Below are 26247 nucleotides of genomic sequence, written 5' to 3' on the forward strand. Positions count from 1 at the left end.
TCATTCAAATAATGTGATTCATACCACATCATTTGGCCAGAAAGAGATTATTAATGCTCAAAGGAGGAATCGAGTCCTCCGAGGAAATTACCCAGCGCAAATTAGAGTCGACTATCGATTGCGGCATTCGTACACAAATAATTTTATAATGCAGTTTCACCAAAGTGATTTCTTCGGATATATTCACTACATCATGTCATGTATTTCATATTCTTCATTAGGAAATCCATATCCATGGCACCTATCGGTAACGAATTATTATCGAAACCACGATTTTCGCTAAATGCTCCTTTCGGTTCGGCCTGTAAAAAACTTTTCTGTACTCTAATCCATCAAATTTGGAGCCCTGAAAAGGGCCGTTGATTATATGCTAAGCTAATATAGCACGCTCTCCTCGGATACGATGGGCCAGCTGGATGTCCTTGGGCATGATGTGACGCGTTTTGCATGGATAGCACACAAATTGGTATCTTCGAATAAGCCTCCTGCAGCGTCATAACCGCGGAGCGCAAGTCGGTTTTGAAGTCCTGAGCAATTCCACGAACCAAATGCTGCAAAGGTAGCTTGCGGATCAGCAATTCGGTCGACTTCTGATAGCGACGAATTTCATGCGAAGTTCCCGATCGATAGCGATGTGGCTTCTCCACCTATCCTGCTACTGGTGCGCTTATCCGAGCTGACTTCGTGTGTCTTACCACCGAATGACTAACGAGCTGTCTGCGAAAGACTAACGAGCTCGAGTCCTCACGGTGCGAGAGTAGAGTAAGAAATGAACGAAAGCAAAGGAAGCGTCATTTTATAAACCATAAAAGTATAGAATCTAAATCCCACCCTTATTATATTCGTGAGTATACAGTAAGCTTATACAATAAAGAGGGTGGGGTTTACATTCGATTCTTGTATGTTTTATAAAATGACACTTCCCTTGCTTTCGTTCATTTCTTACTCTACTCTCGCACCGTGAGGACTCGTTTCATCGGGACTAAGCAGGCAGCTCGTTAGTCCTTCGGTGGTAAGGCACCACGAAAGCAGCTCGGATAAGCGCACCAGTAGCAGGATAGGTGGAGAAGCCACATCGCTATTGACCGGGAACTTCGCATGAAATTCGTCGCTATCAGAAGTCGACCGAATTGCTGATCCGCAAGCTACCTTTGAAGCATTTGGTTCGTGGAATTGCTCAAGACTTCAAAACCGACTTGCGCTTCCAAAGTTCCGCGGTTATGACGCTGCAGGAGGCTTATTCGAAGATACCAATTTGTGTGCTATCCATGCAAAACGCGTCACCATGCCCAAGGACATCCAGCTGGCCCATCGTATCCGAGGAGAGCGTGCTATATTAGCTTAGCATATAATCAACAGCCCTTTTCAGGGCTCCAAATTTGATGGATTAGAGTTCATAAAAGTTTTTTACAGGCCGAACTGAAAGGAGCATTTAGCGAAAATCGCGGTGTCGATGATAATTCGATACCGATAGGTGCCATGGATATGGATTTCATAATGAAGAATATGAAATACATGACATGATGTAGTGAATATATCCCCATATCGAAGAAATCACTTTGATGAAACTGTTTACCGTTTGTCGTTTTTAAGTGTTGGGAAAGGGCATTATTTTTGCTGAGTAAATTCCAAGAAAAAATCCATTCCTTCTTTAAGCGTGATTCATTCTGCTTCGGATCAACGGAACAGTGATAATCATTTCATACAAAAGATAAAATGTCCAAGAGTTATATGATTGCTATTTATTGAGTCGGAAAATTGTTTCAATAGCTTAATGATAGCTTCGAAAACAGGTTATAAAATGACGCTTCCTTTGCTTTCGTTCATTTCTTACTCTACTCTCGCACCGTGACGACTCGTTTGTTTGGGACCAAGCAGATAGCAGGTTAGTCTTTCAGTGGTAAGGCACACGAAGCGCACCAGCCGCAGGATAGGTGAAGAAGCCACATCGCTATCGACCGGGAACTTTGCGTGAAATTCATCGCTATCGGAAGTCGGCCGAATTGCTGATCCGCAAGCTACCTTTGCAGCTTTTGGTTCGTGGAATTGCTCAGGACTTCAAAACCGACTTGCGCTTCCAAAGTTCCGCGGTTATGACGCTGCAGGAGGCTTATTCGAAGATACAAATTTGTGTGCTATCCACGTAAAACGCGTCACATCATGCCCAAGGACATTCAGCTGGCCCGTCGAATCCAAGGAGAGGGTGCTATATTAGCTTAGCATATAATCAACGGCCCTTTTCAGGGCTCCAAATCTGATGGATTAGAGTTCAGAAAAGTTTGTTGCAGGCAAAACTGAAATGAGAATTTTCATTTGGATGCCATACAGCATCGAGAAAATTCCGGAAAGATCTAATCGTTGCTGAAAAATAATCTGCCAGTTCCCTGGGAATTGAAGAATACATCCATGCGAAAGAGTTTATTTTAATGTTTTCTAATTATATGGCGAACACAGCGACCAAATACATTTGATTTCGTAATTTTTCAATCAAGTGTAATTAGCTGGAAAGCTTCTGAAGATTCTTCTTTCCCATCAGTAGGATATTTTCGTATCCAATATTGGATGCATAACATGAAAAACGGAAAATGTTTCGTATCGCGAAAATTATATAATTTTCAATCGATTATTGCTCAGTCGCCGAAATTTTCATACTCAGAGAGTTCATTCTCCTCTAGTTTGCCTTCCAAATTGCCATCGTAAACCACACCTTCTCTCGATTCAATCACGCACGAAAAGCATACTGAAATGATATTGTGGTGGTGAAACCGATTCATTTTTCGTGAGGCGTCGTGCACAAATTACGTAACGCGATAAGGGGGGAGGGGGTAGATGTTGCGTTACTTTCTGTTTATTAGAGATAGGAAATTGCGTTACGAAAGAGGGGGAGGTTCAAAATCCGGATTTTTGTGTTACGTAATTTGTGCACGACGCCTGAGGACATCGACAAGACAACATCGTTACTGAACGAGCTGAACGGCGAGGGATCGAGGTATTCATTACCTGGCTTGACATGACCTGAAATGCAATCAGTTTGTTTTAACTGTGAGGAAGCGCAGAAAAGCCGATCGATCAGAAGGAGAAGAGAAGGTGAAGAGAGTATCAGCATCGAAATACGGTTCCTCGGGAAGACATAGAAGCAGCCGCCACACACACATATACACGCGCGCAACTCTTTTCGTTTGCTGGTTATCGAGAGGAAACCTGGAAAGAAATGATCGTTGCTGAAAAATAATCTGCCAGTTCCCCTTGGAATTGAAAATTACATTCAAGTGAGTTTATTCTAATGTTTTCTATTCATATAATACTGCGACCACATACATTTGGTTTTGTGATTTGTCAATCAAGTGCAGTTAACAGGAAAGCTTCTGAAGATTATTCTTCAGAACAAGGTTTTTTGTATCCAATATTGGATGCATAAAACCTTGAGTCTTCAAAGTAACACTCTCGTTTTTTGAAGTCACCCAAATATTTATTTATTCATTCATTCAGGATGGATTTAGATTCAATTTCAAACAAATGATCTCTAAATCAACGATAGTCCTACGTCACCCTTGCGGTTATACCATAGATATAACCCACTTCCTGTTTTTAAAGTTAACCGGTGGTCCGAAAAATCATTTTTCCTCTTGAGAACCACTTTATTGGCATGAAATGGCTGACAGACCTGTAATGCGACACGTTTAATTGGGCATTTTTACCTTTAATTGGACGTTTTTGTAAACATCAAGTTCGGGGCCTAAATTATGGTCCCAAATTGAAAGTCCCAACCAGGCGTCGACACTGTATCACTCTCATCGCCAATGTCTAATTACAAGTCAAAATAGCCTCCAATGCGACACTGAGTGGTGCCTCGGCATGTCGCATTAAATGTGAATAACTGTATATACACATACTAGCTCACCCGGCGAACTTCGTCCCGGGTCAGCTAGTAAATGTAGTATATGTCATATCATTATTGTTTTGATATGAATTCTATAGAACGAATTTCGAAACTTTTCCTCATCATAACATTGTTCTGTGGGCAGAATACCACAAATACAATAAAATGAAGACAGCTCAAAAAGGACCTTTCCTTCATCGGATTTGCGGATAAGCAACACATTTAGCCTTCCATTTTTATTCATATAGATAGATAAAAGATATAGGAATGCGTTGTATTGCCTGAAAATCCAGTTCCACTTTCGAACAAAGATCAACTTCGCTAGCGCAAATATTGAATGGACTAAACGCGCTTATCATGATGTAATTTTCGGTCATATGAGAATTCATTTTTCCGAATTTTCCTACATTCCTTCTGAGTTTTCCGAAAACTTTCCGATTTTGCTCTCCACTATATTGATCTACGGGAAGAGACGAATACAACAAAATAAAGAAGTCTAAAATCGGATCATCCCTTCTTCGAGGCTTGCTTACGAACAGATTTGGCCTTTCATTTTCATTTATATAGATAGATATAGGCTAACAGTGCGAGGTTGAAGGGATGCTCAAGGACTGGGATAAAACTCCGTGGGTTTCCGTTTTCGCTCGGCTGTAGTCAATCTTAATATTACTCAAAAATGTGTGCTCCGCCGCAGTGCTACCCCTGTATGGAGTACTGCGCCGAAAAGTATGCACATCGCGCTGGTGTGATCGAAGAGCAGTATGAATTTCATGTCGTCTAAAGACGACGCTCGTACACACAGCTCGTCACGTGGTTGTCGTCAATAGACGACGCCCGTAACGAAAGGGTTAAGGCTTTGAGAATCAACTCACTGTCGTTTGCTCAAAGGATACCCCTCTAGGAGAGTCATTTTTTAGGAAATTAGCGACGCACATGTTGCACCGTACATTTGCTAAAAAATGATTCGCTTGGCGGCGGCAGCGCTAATTCGGTTTACTTGGTTTGTCGTCGGCTGTTCTTGATATTCTCGGTAAATTACAATCTGTTAAGTTTTACCAATCTCATCGATAGTTCTCATAAGTTCTCGACTCTGTTCCCTCACTGTCATGAAATTTTGAAGTATAGTATAGATACATTTAATGCAATTTTTCATTCATCGTGAAGAATCGTAGTGTCTGTTTCGCCAGCAATGATTTCAGGGCAAATGAAATCATGAAAAACACTGACGTATACAATTTATTGTTACCAAACAAAACACCAACAGAATGCAAAAGATACTGAAGTACTGTCATCGGCCACTGAGCGATACTATGCTCACGACATCACTGCAATGCGACCTATTTTGCGCACGTAATCACTGTGGTGATACCGGCAGTTAGGCTCTAGTTTGCGCACATAACGACTGTGGTTACGCCGGGCGACAAAGTGTTTATGAATTACTCAAAAAATAGGTCTAACGTCATGTGTATTCATATAAACTAAATATAGAAACTTTTTATGTATTAAAACTATGGGTAAATGTAATACGATGAGTCAAATATCTTTGATGTGATAAATAGAGTCTCTCATTTTTCAAAAACCTGTGAAATATTGTTGTATCCAAAAAGTCTGTAACAAAAATTAAAAGTATTTTACAGATATGTCTGTAAATTTACTAACATATCTATTAATCTGGCATCTCTGGTGGTCTGAGAATTTATTGCAAGAAATCGCTTGAAAAAATCCATAAATTTGCTTGAAAATGAAGTGGATTGAGTCCGCACCACTTAGGTATTAACCACTGGTGGGCTTCCAGTATCGAGAAAATGTGGAAATATCTAGTCGTTACTGAAAATAATCTGCCAGTTCCTCTGGGAATTTAAAAATACATTCATGTGAAAGAGTTTATTTGAATGTTTTCTATCCATGTAACACTGTGACCAAATATGTTTCAATCAAGTGCTATTAACAGATGGTTATCGAGTTAGCATTAACCACTGGTGGGCTTCCAGTATCGAGGAAAATGTGGAAATATCTAATCGTTACTGAAAATAATCTACCAGTTCATCTGGGAATTTAAAAATACATTCATGTGAAAGGAAGGAAGGAAGGTCTTGAATTATAAGACTTTAAACTTTTGCAGTTCATTCGTCTCTAGTCTTGAGAAAGGCCCTTTGAAAACTCTACTCTATTCTACTCCAGCGCTACCACCTCCGCCCTCTTGCCTTGAGAAAGGCACTCGATCCCTCGCCGTCCAGCCCGTCCAGCAACTATGTTGTCCAGTCGGTGTCCACACAAAGAATGGATTCATGTGAAAGAGTTTATTTGAATGTTTTTTATCCATGTAACACTGTGACCAAATATGTTTCAATCAAGTGCTATTAACAGATGGTTATCGAGTTAGCATTAACCACTGGTGGGCTTCCAGTATCGAGGAAAATGTGGAAATATCTAATCGTTACTGAAAATAATCTGCCAGTTCCTCTGGGAATTTAAAAATACATTCATGTGAAAGAGTTTATTTGAATGTTTTCTATCCATGTAACACTGTGACCAAATATGTTTCAATCAAGTGCTATTAACAGATGGTTATCGAGTTAGTATTAACCACTGGTGGGCTTCCATTATCTAGGAAATTGTGGAAATATCTAATCGTTACTGAAAATAATCTGCCAGTTCCTCTGGGAATTTAAAAATACATTCATGTGAAAGAGTTTATTTGAATGTTTTCTATCCATGTAACACTGTGACCAAATATGTTTCAATCAAGTGCTATTAACAGATGGTTATCGAGTTAGCATTAACCACTGGTGGGCTTCCAGTATCGAGGAAAATGTGGAAATATCTAATCGTTACTGAAAATAATCTACCAGTTCATCTGGGAATTTAAAAATACATTCATGTGAAAGGAAGGAAAGAAGGTCTTGAATTATAAGACTTTAAACTTTTGCAGTTCATTCGTCTCTAGCCTTGAGAAAGGCCCTTTGAAAACTCTACTCTATTCTACTCCAGCGCTACCACCTCCGTCCTCTTGCCTTGAGAAAGGCACTCGATCCCTCGCCGTCCAGCCCGTCCAGCAACGATGTTGTACAGTCGGTGTCCACACAAAGAATGGTTTCATGTGAAAGAGTTTATTTGAATGTTTTCTATCCATGTAACACTGTGACCAAATATGTTTCAATCAAGTGCTATTAACAGATGGTTATCGAGTTAGCATTAACCACTGGTGGGCTTCCAGTATCGAGGAAAATGTGGAAATATCTAATCGTTACTGAAAATAATCTGCCAGTTCCCCTGGGAATTTAAAAATACATTCATGTGAAAGAGTTTATTTGAATGTTTTCTATCCATGTATCACTGTGACCAAATATGTTTCAATCAAGTGCTATTAACAGATGGTTATCGAGTTAGCATTAACCACTGGTGGGCTTCCAGTATCGAGGAAAATGTGGAAATATCTAATCGTTACTGAAAATAATTTGCCAGTTCCCCTGGGAATTTAAAAATACATTCATGTGAAAGAGTTTATGTGAATGTTTTCTATCCATGTAACACTGTGACCAAATATGTTTCAATCAAGTGCTATTAACAGATGGTTATCGAGTTAGCATTAACCACTGGTGGGCTTCCAGTATCGAGGAAAATGTGGAAATATCTAATCGTTACTGAAAATAATCTGCCAGTTCATCTGGGAATTTAAAAATACATTCATGTGAAAGAGTTTATTTGAATGTTTTCTATCCATGTAACACTGTGACCAAATATTTTTCAATCAAGTACTATTAACAGGTGGTTATCGAGTTAGTATTAACCACTGGTGGGCTTCCAGTATCGAGGAAAATGTGGAAATATCTAATCGTTGCTGGAAAACTAATCTGCCAGTTTCCCTTGGAATTGAAAATTACATGCTTTCAACGTAACGCTCTCGTTTTCGAAGTCCCCCAAATATTCATTTATTCATTCATTCAGAATGGATTTAGATTCAACTTCAAACAAATGATCTCTAAATCAACGATAGTCCTACGTCACCCTTGCGGTTATACCATAGATATAACCCACTTCCTGTTTTTCTCCAATGACAACGTCGAACTCAACAACTTCACCAACTTTAACTGAACGGACGGCTTTATTCGAATTGTTTCGAGCAATTACAGACTGATGTATTCGTTCATACATCTTCTTGGGTATCATCTCGATTTAAGAAACCATATCAACTTTGCACGTTTAACTATTTCACTACACCAGTGGCTATTATTTCCTTCTGTTGATGTATACCGACGATTCATTTTTGGCTGGGATTTGCTATTCCGGTTGCTGCTGTTCTGGCACACTCACTGCGTGTTGGTGAGCCATATTGGAATAGCTCTTCCTGCTGGCTCGATTTCTTCCGATTGTCAAGAACACAAATGTTATTGGTGCACTTCTATATGTCTATTTCATGATGTGATCGAACTCTTATGGTGTAAAAATTAACGTTTTGAATTCACATTAATAAGCACAATCAGATTTATTTTCACGCATTTTTTTTATTTTTAACGTCAAAATCGACGTTTTGAGGTTCACATTAATAAGCACAGTCACATTTTTGCTTTACTTTTTCACTAAGTTAGAAATGCCGTGGGTTGGCCGCTGTTCCCACTTGAACAGCGGCCACCGCTGTCACCACAATGAACGAACCTGGCCGCGCGGCACTGTCTTTTTGTTAAGAATAAAACACTTTCTGGATTTTCTACTCCAGGAGATACTACCGTCCGCCTCCCTGGCTGACGATGACTCCCGTTTATTTTTCTGATTCATCCTAACGAAACCTAATCTACCCTAATTCCTACCGACTGAACTCTCAGGTAGAGTTATCCGATTTTACTACCTACTCTACTTATATCTCTACCTATCCTATGATTCATTGAATTTTCCATTTGTATGGAAAATTCCGACATTCTTTTTTGAAAATCCTTATTGGATTCATCTTTACATTCTAGTTGGCAATGTAATATTAAATTATTTATAAAGGGGCGCTGCACCTCAGCGCCAAGGCAGTAGACTGTATAAGTGGAAGACTGGTCAACTGCGTGGAAATAAAACTCTTCTTCCGCCTTGAAAAAGGCAGGCAATGGTTTTCACAGCAGTCTACTCAGCCCGATATCGATGGTGCGAATAGTTTTCTCTGATGGAAAGAGTGCGATTGGAAGTCAAACACGTGGTACTTTTTCTCCTACTGGTTGTTTATTCGACGATGTTTATTGTATAACGCGTAAAAACTTAATACAATAATTCCTCGACCTCCACCTCATTTTATGTGAAAGTGAACGTGTGGCGCTAGCGATGTAAATCGGTGCGCAGTGCTGTCGGCGATGAATAAATCTGCCCCGCGCATGCGCTCAATGTGTGCATCGATGACGTCATTCCGGAGCGGTCGAATCGGGCGCGAACAATAACTTATTTGTATAATGCAGTATCTTAGCCACAAATTGACTAGCGCCCCATGAGGGAGGAGTAATGTTTTGAAATTTGAAAAAAAAATCATTGCCTTGTTACAGCTCATGAACCAAAATATTATTCAAATGATCAAGTCCAAATACAAGCAAAAGCTTAGTATCCAGGAGCCAAGGAGAGTTCATGAGATGGTTAACCGAATCAACATTAGGGATGCTATGTTTTGGGTGGCCGAGGCTTGGGGCGAGGTACCGACTGATTGCATTGTGAGGTCAAGGAAAATGTTGATATCCCGTTGTTGACTGTAAAAGAACGCATGAACGCATGACCGGTGATTTTATGGTTTTCGGAAGACTCGAACTTTAGCGTCTTTACGACAATAGTAAGTAAAGTCTGAATGAGCTAAAATGTTGTATAGTGTATTTGTTCGAGGTAATCAATACTTTTCAGGAAGTCCCATTCGTAAATTTGAGATGGCCATTCTCACTGAACTCTAATTCACATCGTTACTCATGAATTTATTTTTAAACCGAAATAAATAATAATTTGCAAGAAAAAAAAATTAAATTAAATTAAATCTATTCTGCGATAATATCGTAACATATGAAGATGCTAAATAGACATCTTTTGAGAATCCAATAAATCAAAGGACTATCCAAGCGGATTCAAAGATTTATCACTTATTTTGTATTCTTTGCAACAATCTCAACACTCCTACCCCAACTTTTACTTTTCTTTACTACATCCATGATTATTCGAAAGTTCATATGGATGGATAACCGAATTAAAACATACTAAACAGACCCTGCTCATCCTAACTACATCCATGTTTCATTAAATTATCATATTAGGTATGTTTAAATATTAAATCGATGTATTCTAAATTTGGAATTTCCAACGTATATAAATCTACTGCAGATAATCGAAACTAGTTGTATTGATCAACCCCTTTTACAGTCCTCTCCTCTATCTCGCTTCGTACAAATGTTGTTCAAATAATCATATTTATAAAGTATATTAACAAAGTATTCAAAATTTTCGATAAAAAAAAATCAAAACCAAAATACTCCGGATGATAGAGTCTAAAATTCCGGATAATCGAGTCCGACCTGTACTTACTCTTTTTAACTAATATTAAAATTATTTCAATATATCCCCAAAGAATCATAATTGTAACCTTTTCTGTTATTAAGTTCTTAACAGTAGAAAATCTGTTCAATATTCCTTGCAGAAAACGTGATACTATATTAATATGTGTTCCTCATCTTCACTCAGTTTTTAAAGTCAATTAATTCATCCTCTTTAAGGGGGTATTCTAGTCTAGAAATCTGAAAAAATCGAAATTTTTTTTTTACCATATTTCTGTAGTTTAGGCATTCAAGAATATACTCTAGAAAGGACTTATCAAGCATCGCGAGCGGAGCATTTCGGGCACGCTCTCTCCATCAGAAGTGCGAGCACACGCTTCTTGGAATCGTGAAAGTGCAGCAGTGAACAAGACGAGCATCGAATCTGGGCGGCCAACAATTGAGCTGTGTCTCATATCGAACTTAAGTGGCAGTAGCAGCAGCAGCGGCGGTAAACATCGAAGCCTAACATCAACAATCGAGCTGTGTCCCGCATCGGTCCAGTACTGATGGCAACAGCAAACATCATGAGCAGAAAGTTTCAGGCATGTTCTCTCTTTCTGTTGATGCTGCTGCTCAGTCAGATTTCTCATTTTGTTCGACGCTCAGATCGGTAAACATATATGTTTTTAGTGTTTTAAGTGCGGTCACATCAGATCAACATCAACCAACATGACTTCATGCGGCAAGGAAGGCAAAGGAGGATCGAAGCGTATCGCAAGGTTCTACATGGCAATATCCAGTGTATCAAACACGCTATTCGCCGTTTAGCTCGACGTGATGGTGTCAACGAAAACCAAATCTCGTAAACGTGCCTCGGAGCTGAAACAACTTTCTATCACTGATACCGAAACTCGATTGTAACACTGGTGAAATGAACAAAAAATACCCAACAACCAAACCAAACGGCCCTTTTCAGGGCCATCAGATCATTATCAAAGAGTTTAACAGTATATTTTTTCAAACATCCAAAATCAGCCTAACAGATAGCCTAACGTAATCCTACGTCAACTATGCGGTCGTGTCTCGGACACAACCTTCTGTGACTTTTTTCTCACTGTCTTATAGTTGATTCTTGATTTTTTTCCGAAGACTTTGTACTTATTAAATGTTCAACGCCGGGCATCTTTCGGCACATATCGTACAATCAAAATGATGGCTGCATAGGTGGCCATCAGCTCATTCACTATCATATATTTCACTATTGAGCACATTACCGTACCTTAAACTGTTTCCGTGTTTCGGAGACGAATGAATTGTAAGATTTGTAGTTTCCGCAAACAAAGTAAATAAAACATGAAAAAGAACCGAGGTTTTGGAGACGAACTCTACGATCCGTCGAGAAATAAGCGAGCTATAAGCGTTCTGAAAAACCAACAGTAAATACAGGGACGGATGACCTTCGGATTAAAGTCCTTTAAAATAAGAACAGAGCAGCAGGAAATACATAGCTCATCATGTTGCTCCTTAGTTATGTTTCTATACAATGCAGATGTAACGTCAGTCAATTTTCAACATCAGTTATCAACCAAAGAAAGCAGTTCTTGCTACCGTGAAAATTCGTGAATGCCATCCTGCATACAATGTGAAGATGGAGCATTGCGGTGGAAGAGAAAAGCTACCAGTGTATCTACTCTCAAAGATTCCACATCCAACTCCATCGGCACTGACTGAACCATCTGTGTATACCTGGTGATTAATTTGAAAATTGGATGCAACGAGGTTATTGAAGCATGCTTTGACTTTTGGAGAAGGGTCTCCCGCCCGAACTGCCTTGAGAAGTTCAAGGTTAATGTTCGGCTCACATATATCGGGAAGATCTTTGTTCGTGAGATTTTTGAACCATGTTTTAGCCCTATGTATTAATGGGACATTGTGGTCGCTTTCGGGGAGTGACAAGTGACGGATGGCTTTATTAGTGATGGCTTTTGTTACCAGGCGGGTGAAGGGAAGTTGCCCACTTTCTGCCATTACAGCAAGAGTAGGACTGGTGGGAAAAGCGCCAATTGCGAGCCTAATTGCTTTATTGTAAATTATTTGAATGGTGTTTAACACCCTGTCCCCTCCACGGCTGAAGGTGCCTATTCCGTAAAGGATTTGTGGGACCAACCAAACATTTACAACATTTAGCAGCGTCTTTCTATGACCAGAGGCTAGGTTGCCTGCGATAGCCTTGATGATGTTCAATTTCTTTCTGGTGGCTATTTTGGTCTTTTGGGAATGTGATAGGAAGTTGAGTTTCTTGTCGAAAGTAACCCCTAGTATTTTCAATGTCCTCATTGTAGGGATCGGGATTTTGTTGAGCTGAAGATAGGTTCTTCTTCTGAGAGCTTTTCCGATATGTATGTGTTTGGATTTCTCCGGGGAAAGTTTGAAACCTGTTTTTAGAACCCAGTTTTGGATGGAGTCTAAGGTTTTTTGAAGCCTCTTTCTCTGAATTAAGCCGAAGCAGCGCTGAGCCTTGTGGGAAGCCGTTTTCGGGGATTTTTAGAGAAGATTGGTGGTTGTTAATAACGGTTTTGAAAGACCGGTTTTCTAGAAAACTTTTAATGAAGAGACCTAATCTCCCACGAATCTCCCAGTCGAAAAGGCTTTTCAGCACTGGGTACCTCCATGCCCGATCGAAGGCCTTGGATAAATCCAGGGAAACAATATCAATGTGGTGTAATTTTTCAGTTGCGTCGTCTAGGATTTTTTCGATTGCTATAAGGCAATCTTCTGTACCTTTTCCCGCACGGAAGGCGAATTGTCTGGGATCAATCAGCTTATTTGACTCTAGAAAAGTCGTTAAGCGTCGATTGATCATTTTTTCCAAGACTTTCCCAACACAACTTAGGAGAGTGATGGGGCGGAAATTGTCAAGAAGATGGTTGTTCATGTCTGAAATCCTATGATTTACCTAGTTAGAGCCATCTTAGTGATGTGGTATCTAACCTGTTACGGCCATCACAATGAACTTCAAACGCGTTTCTCTCGGAACTAGTTTTTTTCTGGCGTACACGATATCTCAAGTTCTACTGAACCGATTTATGTCAAATTTATATGAAAATAATCTGCATACATCTCTCTATCGCATGAACCAATAAAAAATTATAACTTTTTAATTTTACTATTTTTAAAAAATCGGTAAACGCAAAAAAAAAACGTTTTAAACAGCATTTTTGTTTTCAAACGGCCGCCATTTTGTTAAAACCCATGTTTTTGACTTGTCCGAGGTTCATGCCATAGCGACATCTTTACTGATTCAGAATCTGTTCGATTTTTTTGTTTCAGATAACCAGAAGGACTGGAATCGTGTACGCCATGGCACAACTTTTTTTTGAACACCCTCACTTCACCAGCATGTAACTATTCTAATTATGAATATTTTTTTTCCGTCCTATTTTTGTTTTATTGTTGAAAGATAGATAAACGATAATGGATAGTAAAAATATTCTTTGTTTTATTTTTACGGAGTTGGAAAAAACGTCCGAAATTCGTGTCTCTACACTAGAATACCCCCTTAAAACAAAATTATTGATTGTCGGCCTGGGAGACCATTTGCGCGAGTATATTAGGGTTAAAAACAGGTTAAAAACGTTTTGTTGGGAAAAGTAATGGATACAATCTGGAACGTAACGTAATAACGTGTAATATGATTGTAATATGTAATAATATGATTGTGTGAAAAGTTCTTTCGGATTTACATTAGAACTTCATTTCTTTTCTGAGGAAACATTCCGCAAAAACTGAAATATGTATATTCGAAAGATTACTGTATCGTATTTATTTTCCATCGATTGGTGAAAGGCTATACTCCATGCGAAAACTGATAAATATTGACCATCCGGATAACAGAAAAATTCTTGCTATCAATTTCATATCACATCTGTGTGTATATCCGCATGCACCAGACTTTTTTATTCGATGTTTTCTTCTTTACGTTAGCCATGTGGTCCTGATCTTTTGTCGTAAAAGTTACCTACTGGTGGTTTTCCAATTTCCTTTAATGCTGCAAACAAACAAAAACAGACTACTGTACCACAAAAACTACTGTACCACAAGCATTTACAAAACATAACATCTTTTATCGCATATACAATTAGCCCACATTAATCTAAAATATGTATTACACCTGATAAATTTTAAGAATAAGTAGGGGACATTCAAAAACAACTGATCGAATAAAAATCGCAGCTTTGTTCCCTGCTTATAAATTTTTGTACGGTATGCATCACAATATACAGACATTTGCTGCATTGACCCTTAAAACGCTTGCTGTCGGTATGATAATTGTTCAAATGAGTGCAATCACGGGAAAATTATCGCTTAGCGATCCTTCTCTGTCTCATCCACACACAAATCCGATCGATGGAGAGTGAATCATTGGTCGACAGAGCTGCTGTTCTTTCTACTTACGAGACAGAATGAACTTGTCTACCAAATGTTTGGATTCGCTCACTCACTGAGTGGTATCGTATGATGCGAAACCAACACGTTGATTGAAGAAGCTGTTTTCACTTGCTGAAAAAAATTGGTTGCTTTCGTCGATTCTCTCGTCAATCACCAACATTGATTTCAACTATTAATTTCCGAAATTAATCCCATTATTCTTTGTATTCAGGAAACAATGACTCCTGGTAATTTTTCTCCAGATTACATAAAAAATTATGTAACATATTTTAAGGAAGGCCCCACCCCATCTTCAAACGGGGTTGCAATTGCAATTAAAACCGGGTCCCCCATAAACTCCTTAAACTCAACACTTCAATGCAAGCAATAGGAATTTTAGCTGAATTCCCAATTGCAGTTACAGTTGTTAGCCTGTACATCCCACATCATGCTGACTTGGCTACACTTGGTGGTCAACTGGATCATCTAGTGAGCCAGCTTCGCCCCACCATTTATAATCACGGGTGATCTTAACGCTCACTCTCATATTTGGGGTAGTACACACCTCGATCGAAGAGGAGAGATAATTGAGGATTTCACTTCTGATCACTCCCTTCACATTTTGAATAATGGTCAACATACCAGATTACTCTCTTCTAATGGTCTCACAACCGCCATTGATCTCACTATCGCTTCTAGTCAACTTGTTTCGGAGCTATTATGGAACGTCTATGAAGACAACTGTAATAGTGATCACTTCCCCATTATTATTTTCTTGGTAAGTCTTCTCCGGAAGTACCCACTAGGCCAAGGTGAAAATTTGAATTCGCAGATTGGATTAGTTACCAGTTAGATACTGAAAACCGCCTCTTAGCCAGACAGGATTGGTCTGCAGAAAGCTTTTCTCAGACCATCCTTGAAATTGATTTATTGCACATACCAAGAACCAGTGGAAATCCTGGAAAAAAGTGCGTCCCTTGGTGGACCCCCGAGGTCGGAACTGCTATTAAATGCAGAAGAAAGGCGTTAAGAAAATTGAGGAACACCAACTCAAACAGTCCGCTCAAGCATATTCTGTTGAAGGAATTCCAGAAGGTGCGAAGCGAAGCTAGGTCTGCCGTTTTCAGAGCCAAACAGGACAATTGGGCCAAGTTTGTCGAAGACATCAACCCTCAAACGTCATCAAAAGAGTTATGGAGCAAAATTGGAAGGCTAAACAGCAAAAAGAGAAGAAACCAATACAATCTCCTTATTGATGGCTTTTGAAGAACATTTTGCCAAAGCCTCGTCCAATCATAACTAGAAAAGTCTTTTCCAAACCAGAAAAGCCAAATGTGAAAATAAACTCGTTGACTTCAACTCCGATTCTGAGTTTGATTACAACAGGGATTTTTCCATCATCGATCTTGAATTGGCACTTGGTAGAGCGAAAGAAGGCTCTGCAGGACCAGACGAGATTAGCTATCCTTTGTTGAGAAATCTGACCTACCTTGGAAAAAAGTCTTATTGAAACTTTACAATAAGGTATGGTCCAGCGGGAATATTCCCAATTGCTGGAAAGAAGGTCTGATAGTTTCACTTCCAGACAAAAACCAACATCTTCTGGACAATTTCCGACCTATAACTCTTTTGAGTTGTGTCGGAAAAGTTCTAGAAAGGATAGTTAATCGACGCTTAAGGACCTTCTTAGAGTCTAATAAGCTACATGATCCAAAACAGTTCGCTTTTCGTGCGGGAAATTGCACAGAAGATCACCTCGAAGAATTGGAGGCTATTGTACATGACGTTATCGAGAAAGATCACCACGCAGATGTGGCCTCACTTGATCTTAGCAAGGCATTTGATAGAGCATGGAGGTACCCAGTATTGAAGAGTCTCTTCGACTGGGGGATCTGTGGAAGACTAGGTTTTTATATTACAAGTTTCCTAGAAAATAGAACCTTTAGAACCATAGTCAACAACACAAAATCTTCACTAAAAATCCAAGAAAATGGAATTCCCCAGGGCTCGGTTATATCACCAACCCTCTTCTTGGTCATTATGCAATCTCTTTTTGCAAAAATTCCTGATAATGTAACAATCCTTGTTTATGCAGATGACATTGTGCTAGTTTCAGTTAGCGTCGCTGCATCAGCAACAAGGAAAAGACTTCAGAGAGCAATTGATTCCGTTCTAGACTGGGCCCAAAATCTTGGTTTCGAAATATCTCCGGAAAAATCTAAAGTTCTTCAAATATGTAGTCCAAAAGCTCACTTCAAAATTTCCAACCCCAGAATTTTCGAAACCCAAATCCCCTCAGTCAAAACTCTTAAAATACTCGGAGTAACCTTTGACAAGAAACTTAGTTTCATGCCACATGCTCAGGCGATCAAAAAAGAGGCAACCTAGTTTCTGGACATAGGAAATCTCTTTTAAGGATAGTAAACGCTTGGTTAATTCCAAAAATTATCTATTGAGTAAGCATCTTCAGCAGAGGTGGCGAAAAACCGCTTAAAACGATCGAACCGGTATATAATAAGGCAATAAAGATAGCCATCGGTACCTTTTTTACAAGTCCCACTCTCGCTGTTATGGCGAAAAGTGGGCAGCTACCATTCGATCGGCTATCCGTTACCTTTCAATTCCTGACCGCGACCATGATGTCCCATTAATATCTCGGGCGAAGGACCGATTCAAAGAATACACCAATCAGGATCTTCCCGATATATGTGTACATTCGACGGTTATGGAAAGGAATTGGAATGTAAAACCGCCGAACGTCAGCCTTGATTTACTTGAGTTCGTGCAGGAGATCTCCAATCAAAAGTAAAGGCATGTTTCAATCACCTCGTAGAAACAAAATTCCAGTTTGAACATCATGTTTACACTGATGGTTCTGTAAGCACTGACGGTGTCGGTTGTGGAATTTCCGGCTCGCCGGCTAGCTGCATGACAAATCGAGTAGGAGGCGCCTACTTCACACATACCAAATGATATAAAAGGATGGAGCGTTCGTGGATTTTATTCATTTTCACAACGGACGTGGATATATATACATATATATATATATATATATATATATATATATATATATATATATATATATATATAAGTTAACTACGAGACCAACCTTAACCCCCGAAGTGTCAACCCTGGGATGAACACGACTCCAAATTCACCTGAAGATAAGCAGTGCCCGCTCGAACAACTCAGAGCCCTACAACAGATACAACAACAACAAGCAGTTGCTCTCGAACTTTTAGAAAATAAGGAAACGATCCTAAATAAACAATGACAATGTTTGCCACACCGTAGTTAGACAGTAAAGATAAGCAACGAACAATAAGGACCGAAATAGCAATAAACGATTTAGATCATTAGCAGTATCTCACATTCAGGGAAAACACAACACAATGCCGATAATAGCAGCAATAAAAAGGATCGAAGGATCGATAGGGAAATATAGAACAAACAGGTAGAAATAGGAAGTTAGGAGTAAAATGTAATGATGAATAAAAATCAGTTGGTATTTTAGCTTCAAGAGAACAACATCTCTTTTATTTCAAATATATCACCTCCCGAACGTAAGTTATGTAACTGGCGCAGTCGAAAGCCCGGGGAGAGCGATAAATCGGTAAAAGTGTCAGTGCGCGCATCGGAAAATCGAAGTGTGTGGTTCGCGACTCAGTGCAAATCGGAAGAATTTCGCCGCGAGTGAAGTGAACAAACGCAGCGATCAGGACGGAGCAACGTCGGACGAGAGATTTATTGCCACACCCGGAGCGAGCAACCTACCTGGACGCACCCGCTCGTAAGCACCACTGGCGGAACACCAGTTGGTTCGAGGTGAGTCACCCAAAGGGTTTTCTTACAAATCTTTCGCTTCCCTCTTTTCTATCCGGCTACCTGGCAAAGGTACGCCATCCGCTATAGATAATAATTTCATTCCAACTAACACTAGGATAAGAAACAAAAAGTTGAATTCCGACCATAAATAAGAGTAACAAGAGAAGAAAGAGTGATTCTCTCTAGCTAAATTGAATACCGGTCGTGAATAAGTGCGTAAAAACGTAATTAGTGCCAACCAATTAGTTTATGATTACAAGAAAAATGGCCGACGAAATCCAGAAAAGGATTGACGAGCTTCTAGCTCAACTGGAACTTCAGAGAACAAAAATCGCCGGGTTGGAGGCAATCACTGCTTCAACTAGCGGAAATAATGGCCAATCGCCCCCTACTAGCTCATTAGGGATGATTATGGCAACAAAATTTGATGGATCCCGAGTACCGGACGCGATCAAGATGATCCCCTCCTACAACGGCGACCCTAAAACCCTTTCATCCTGGCTCAATTCAGTAGATAGCAAACTCGAGTTTGCTAAAAAACTGTGTCCCACGCCAGAAGAGCAGAATAGAGCTTTACCCTTATGGTACAGCATTATTCGAGATAAAGTTGTTGATAAAGCCAATGACGTGTTGGTGCAGAACCACACATCCACTGATTGGCTTGAAATAAAACAAACACTAGAAGAATACTTTGGAGATAAAAGGGACTTAAGCACCCTAACCACCAAAATAAATTATTTGCAACAAAATTCAAAAACTATAGAGGAATTTTATAATGAATGTCGAGAGCTACTAGCCGACATCACTGCAAAAATATTGTTGCATCAGGAAATGCGCATTTGCGCTAGAACCCTGACAGAAAATTACGAATGTATGATAACTAATGCATTCGTGGACGGGTTAAGAGAACCGTTAGAGTGTCGCGTCCATGAAATTTGAACGAAGCACGTCAAAGTGCTACCGAACAATTTAACGCGGCTCAACGAAAAAAGGAAAGGAACAATAAAACAGTAGTAGCACCACAAAAAACAGCTTTTAGACCAACAATGCCGCAGTATAACACTTGGCAAAATAATAAATACCCAGCCCCACTCCACTTTTCCCAACCATCATTCAAAAGGCAACCCTCTCAGAATCTACAATACCAGAAACCTTCTTTTCAAAACACACAATTCCAAAGGTCATTCCATCCAAATCCCCAGTTTCAAAAACAAACAATTCCATATATTAAATCTGATCCATCAGGACAGCCCAAACAACAAGTACCTTTTCAAAAGTGGGGAGCTCAATTAAACAATTGCGAAACTACGCAATATAAAAATTACGAACAGCGTCATGAGCACTCGCAAGAGCACTGTGCTTCAGAACAAAATTACGAAACAATTGTGATGCCAATCAATACAAATGAATACGAGAACACTCCAGAAAACATAGAACCAGATATGACGGAAGAATTAAATTTTCATTCAGCCTTCGACCACCAGACAGGAAACTAGCAAACAATTTTCTTCCTTTTCTTGAGATAAGTCTTAAGAATCGGAAACCGCTCCGATTACTGATTGATACGGGAGCAAATCAAAACTATATCACCCCAAATATTGTCCCAAAACCAGCAATAGATCGAGGCCCTAGACATAAAATTAAAAATATCAACGGAACTCATGACGTCGAGTAATTTACGCTTTTCAATCCATTTGCAAAATTTTCAGAGGATATTCCGTCTCAAAAGTTTTTTCTATTCAAATTTCATAACTATTTCGATGGATTGATCGGTTTTGAAACCCTTCGGTCAATAAATGCAATTATTGATACCGCGTCAAATTCATTACAGATAGGAAGCTTTACTATACCCTTACACAAAAAATTTCCTGACACAATCACACTTAACGCTAATGAAACACAAGTAGTTACCATTCCTACCTCGAAACCAAACGGCGATTTCTTGATTGAACATGAAGTAGCAATAGCCCCTATGATTGGTATACTAGCTGGACTATACCACTATCATGATCAGAAGGCTTATGTCATGATACACAACTACGATTCAGACAATAAACAAATAAATATTTGTGACCTAATAGAAGTTGAAATTAATAACTTCGAAACGCAGTCATCCTTCTATCCACTCGTGCCCCAAAACGAGCACAAGAGCCTTTTTAACAAAATACGACACGAAAATTTGAATAATGAAGAAAGGCAAAGGCTTTTCAAACTTCTCCACAAATTTCAAGACGTATTTTATAATGATGGAGAAAAACTAACATTTACAAACGCTACTCGACATCACATTAATACTGTGGATGAACTTCCCGTCTATTCGAAAACATATCGCTACCCATTTTGCCAGAAGGAGGAGGTTCAGCAGCAGGTAAATCAAATGCTAGAACAAGGTATTATTCGAGCTTCAGATAGCCCTTATAATTCGCCCGTCTGGATTGTACCTAAGAAGCTTGATGCTTCCGGACAACGGAAATGGAGATTGGTGATCGATTATCGCAAGCTTAATAGCAAAACGGTGGATTATCGATACCCGATCCCAAATATCACCGATATACTAGATAAACTGGGAAAATGTCAGTATTTTTCCACCCTTGATTTAACATCAGGATTCCACCAAATCGAAGTCGACTCAAAAGACATTCGTAAAACAGCATTTAGTGTTGATGGAGGACACTACGAGTTTATTCGGATGCCTTTCGGCTTGAAGAATGCACCCGCTACCTTTCAAAGGGTAATGGATAACATTCTTAGAAAGCACATTGGAACACGATGCTTAGTTTACATGGATGATATAATCATCTTCGCAACTAGCCTACAAGAGCACTTGTTAAACCTGAAATTAATTCTAGAAACCCTCAGAGAGTTCAATATGAAGATACAAGTTGATAAGTGCGAGTTTCTTCAGAAAGAAGTTGCGTTTCTAGGACATGTAATAACCTCTGAAGGAGTGAAACCCAATCCCGGAAAAATCAACGTAATTAAACAATGGCCAATACCGAAAAACGAGAAGGAACTAAAAGGGTTCCTTGGAGTAATCGGATACTATAGAAAATTTATCAGAGATTTTGCGAAAATTGCAAAACCTCTTACGCAACGGCTTCGTAAGGGCGAGAAGATCAAACACACAAGTGAGTTCATCTCAGCCTTCAACCGTTGTAAGGACATTTTAACAAGTAGCCATGTCCTCCAATACCCTGACTTTTCCAAACGCTTTATACTTACCACTGATGCATCGAATTATGCATTAGGTGCAGTTTTATCCCAAGGCCCTATCGGTAAAGACAAACCCATTGCCTTCGCATCACGCACCCTAAGCAAAACCGAAGAAAAATATTCAGCCATTGAAAAAGAACTCCTCGCCATTGATTGGGCATGTAAATATTTCAGGCCATACTTATACGGTCGGAAGTTCACGTTATATACCGACCACAAACCATTGACATACGCACTCAATTTAAAAACTCCAAACGACAGACTCATACGCATGAAACTGCGTCTGGAAGAATTCGACTACGAGATTCAATACCGTTCCGGCAAACAAAATGTAGTAGCCGACGGGTTATCGCGAGTCACTCAAGAGTTAAATTCAAATGAAACAGAATCGTTACCGGATGCATCAACCGCACGTTCCACAGATTCTGACAATGACACCCTATAAGAATGACCGAATCTCCACTTAACTTTTTCAAACATCAAATTCTTATCAAGAAGGGAGATAGAAATACTGAAACATTAGAACAAATTTTCCCAGGAGTCCAAAGACGCACTTTGATGAGAGCAACATTTGGTGTCTCTATAGCTATAAAGATATTTCGGGACTATATGCATTCTTCAAGAGTTAACTGCATTCTTTGCCCGGAAGAATGGGTAAATACCCTACAAGCAACATATAGGAACCACTTCTCTCGTGCAAAATCATTTAAAATTGTATTAACACAATCCATATTGCAGGACCTTACCACTATAGAAGAACAAGATAGAGTTATAGAAGCCACACACGGCAGAGCCCACCGAGGAATAGAAGAAAACCAATCAGCAATTGCGAGAAATTTCTACTTCCCTCGAATGAGAGACAGGATACAGAAATTTATCAACTTTTGTGTCACCTGTCTTGAATGTAAGTACGAAAGAAATCCCTACAAAATAACCTTTTCAGATACCCCAATTCCACAAAAACCTTTAGACATCCTTCATGTTGATATCTACATTTCCTCTCCGAATCTTTTTATAACAGCCATTGACAAATTGTCAAGATACGCTATCCTTATACCTCTAAAATCCCGCTCTATACCCGATGTTAAAAAAGGCATTACCAAACTTCTCACTACTTACGGAACCCCTAAAATGATAGTCTATGATAATGAGGTTGCTTTCAAATCCCCAGAAATTCAAGGACTTCTCCAAAGACTGAATGTTGAATCATATTTTACACCTTCTGGACATAGTGAGGTGAATGGTATCGTAGAACGATTTCATTCAACTCTTACCGAAATCTTTTTATGCATGAAACAAAAATATACCGATATGTCAGCAAAAGATTTGTACAAAATAGCAACTGCATTATACAATAGCACGATTCATTCAGCAACAAAGTTGAAACCAATCGAGATCTTTTTTGGTATCAAAGATGGCGATGAACGCCCATTGAACATAGATAGAATCTTAGAAAACAGAAATCAAATTTTCGACGAAGTCATAAATAAAATTCAACAATATCAAGAAAAAACAAGAGAAAGACACAATTTAAAAAGAGAGGAAGAACCTGTCCTAAACGAAAATGAAATAGTTTACCAAAAAGCACAAGGCATAAAATCTAAACGAAAACCAAAATATAGAAAACAAAAGGCCAAGCGAAATTATAGGAAAAAAAACATTCACAGACTATAGAAACATTAAAATTCATAAAAGTAAAATTAAAAGAAGAAGAAAACGTTAGTTCATTATTTTTTCAATAGACGACACTTAATATAGCAAAATATTGACATTTATCAAATCTTCTAGCCTTTCCAGAAAATGTGGTACTACATTTTGATGTTTCTTGTAACAGTCAACGCACATCATCTGGCGATCGAAAACTTGCGAGACAACCCCCTGTTATTAATAAAAGAGAGAGAATGTAAGATCCAAGTAGGAATAATCAAGATCATCCATCCAATTAATTTAACTACAATCGAAAATACGATTGATACATTAAGTAGTACTTCATATCAAAGATTAACCAATACAAATCCACTTGCAAACATCATCAAGTACAAAGTTCAGCAACTGTACACAACGTTCTACGGATTGAAATCCAGAAAACCTCGAAACAGACGTTGGGACATCATTGGCACAGTATTTAAATTCATCGCAGGAACACCTGATGCAGAGGATCTGAGAATAATTAATTGTACAATGAACGAACTGATCAACCAAAACAATGAACAGCTCAAGATTAATTTTCAAATAAGCGAGAGAGTTTCACAAATTACCAACACTATCAATAAAATCGTGGAGAATTCTTTCACAAACAAACTTATATTGGACGAAATTGAAACGATAACAACAATCTTTACACAACAACAAAACCCGAAGATTTTGTCCAGAAATCATCATTCCTGAACGAGTTAGGCGATGAATGCGTAGCTTCGTTGATTCACGGAAGACAGGCTACATGTAGCTATGTAATGCAAAACAAGACGACCCAGAAACTTATCACGGAAAATTCGATCCTGATTTCTAACGCAAAAAACCAAATCATACAAACGACATGTGGACCAGATAATAGAACCCTGAATGGAAACTTCCTCATTTCATTTGGAAACTGCACGATATTGTTTAACAATCAACGTTTCAAGAATGCCGAGATAATAAGCGAAGCAAACGTCATCCAAAGAGCGTTTCACAATCTCAAAATCAACTGGAATTTATGGTGTTTCCAGCTACGAATTAGAAAAAATCAACAATGAAACTATCAGCAACAGAAATAAACTGGAGCATGTTTACCTCAAGCAAGTTCACATTAATTTTAAACTCTGGAGTCTTTTCGGCGGATTTTCTCTCATGCAAATTACATGCCTCATTGTAATCAGTTTCATTCTTTACAACAAGTTGTCGCCCACAAGAACCTATTCAAAAGCATCAGATATCGAAACGGGACGTTCCTCACTCGAAGGGGGAGTAGTTAACTACGAGACCAACCTTAACCCCCGAAGTGTCAACCCTGGGATGAACACGACTCCAAATTTACCTGAAGAAGCAGTGCCCGCTCGAACAACTCAGAGCCCTACAACAGATACAACAACAACAAGCAGTTGCTCTCGAACTTTTAGAAAATAAGGAAACGATCCTAAATAAACAATGACAATGTTTGCCACACCGTAGTTAGACAGTAAAGATAAGCAACGAACAATAAGGACCGAAATAGCAATACACGATTTAGATCATTAGCAGTATCTCACATTCAGGGAAAACACAACACAATGCCGATAATAGCAGCAATAAAAAGGATCGAAGGATCGATAGGGAAATATAGAACAAACAGGTAAAAATAGGAAGTTAGGAGTAAAATGTAATGATGAATAAAAATCAGTTGGTATTTTAGCTTCAAGAGAACAACATCTCTTTTATTTCAAATATATCACCTCCCGAACGTAAGTTATGTAACTTATATATATATATATATATATATATATATATATATATATATACATATATATATATATATATATATATATATATATATATATATATATATATATATATATATATATATATATATAGGATATATATATGATATATATATATATATATATATATATATATATATATATATATATATATATATATATATATATATAGCGAAACGGCTCCGGTCATGCCTCAAGGAATTTTCTAAAATAATATTTTGCCGATGCCTTTGCGCGAACTACACGGGCGAGTAGCACCATAATAGCAAATCAAATGTCGATGTTCGTGATATGGGTGCTCCGCCGAAGTGCTACCCCTGTACGGAGCACTGCGCCGAAAAGTATGCACATCGCGCTGGTGTGATCGAAGAGCAGTATGATATTCATGTCGTCTAAAGACGACGCTCGTACACACAGCTCGTCGCGCGGATGTCGTCTATAGACGACGCTCGTAACGGAAGGGTTAACCATCAATAACTACGCTTGGCAACATTGACAACTGGCAATTTTCATATAAGATTTTTCCCCCGCATGTTAAAAGTGGTTTTTCATGTACATAAAAGTGCAGCGTAGTATGTCAACTGCTTCCCGGTTAGAAAATAAATGATCGTTAGAAAATAAATGAGCGACCCGTCCAATTTCAAACGTTTATTGCTCATTCATTTCATGATGGATTGATGAGATGTTTGCATCATACGTTGTCGGCACTCCATAATAATTTTTCACATTGAATAAAATAATATATATCATGTAACTAACAATCGAACAATTAAAAAATCTCAACCACTATCCAAACAGAAGATACCTAGGCCTGATTGATCGAAATTGACGTCATTTCTTTTTCGCGCCCGATTCGTTCGTTCACCGGCTAGCTGCATGACAATCGAGTAGGAGGCGCCTACTTCACACATACCAAATGATATAAAAGGATGGAGCGTTCGTGGATTTTATTCATTTTTACAAC

This window comes from Toxorhynchites rutilus, chromosome 1 (assembly GCF_029784135.1).
Source record: "Toxorhynchites rutilus septentrionalis strain SRP chromosome 1, ASM2978413v1, whole genome shotgun sequence".
NCBI lineage: Eukaryota > Metazoa > Arthropoda > Insecta > Diptera > Culicidae > Toxorhynchites > Toxorhynchites rutilus.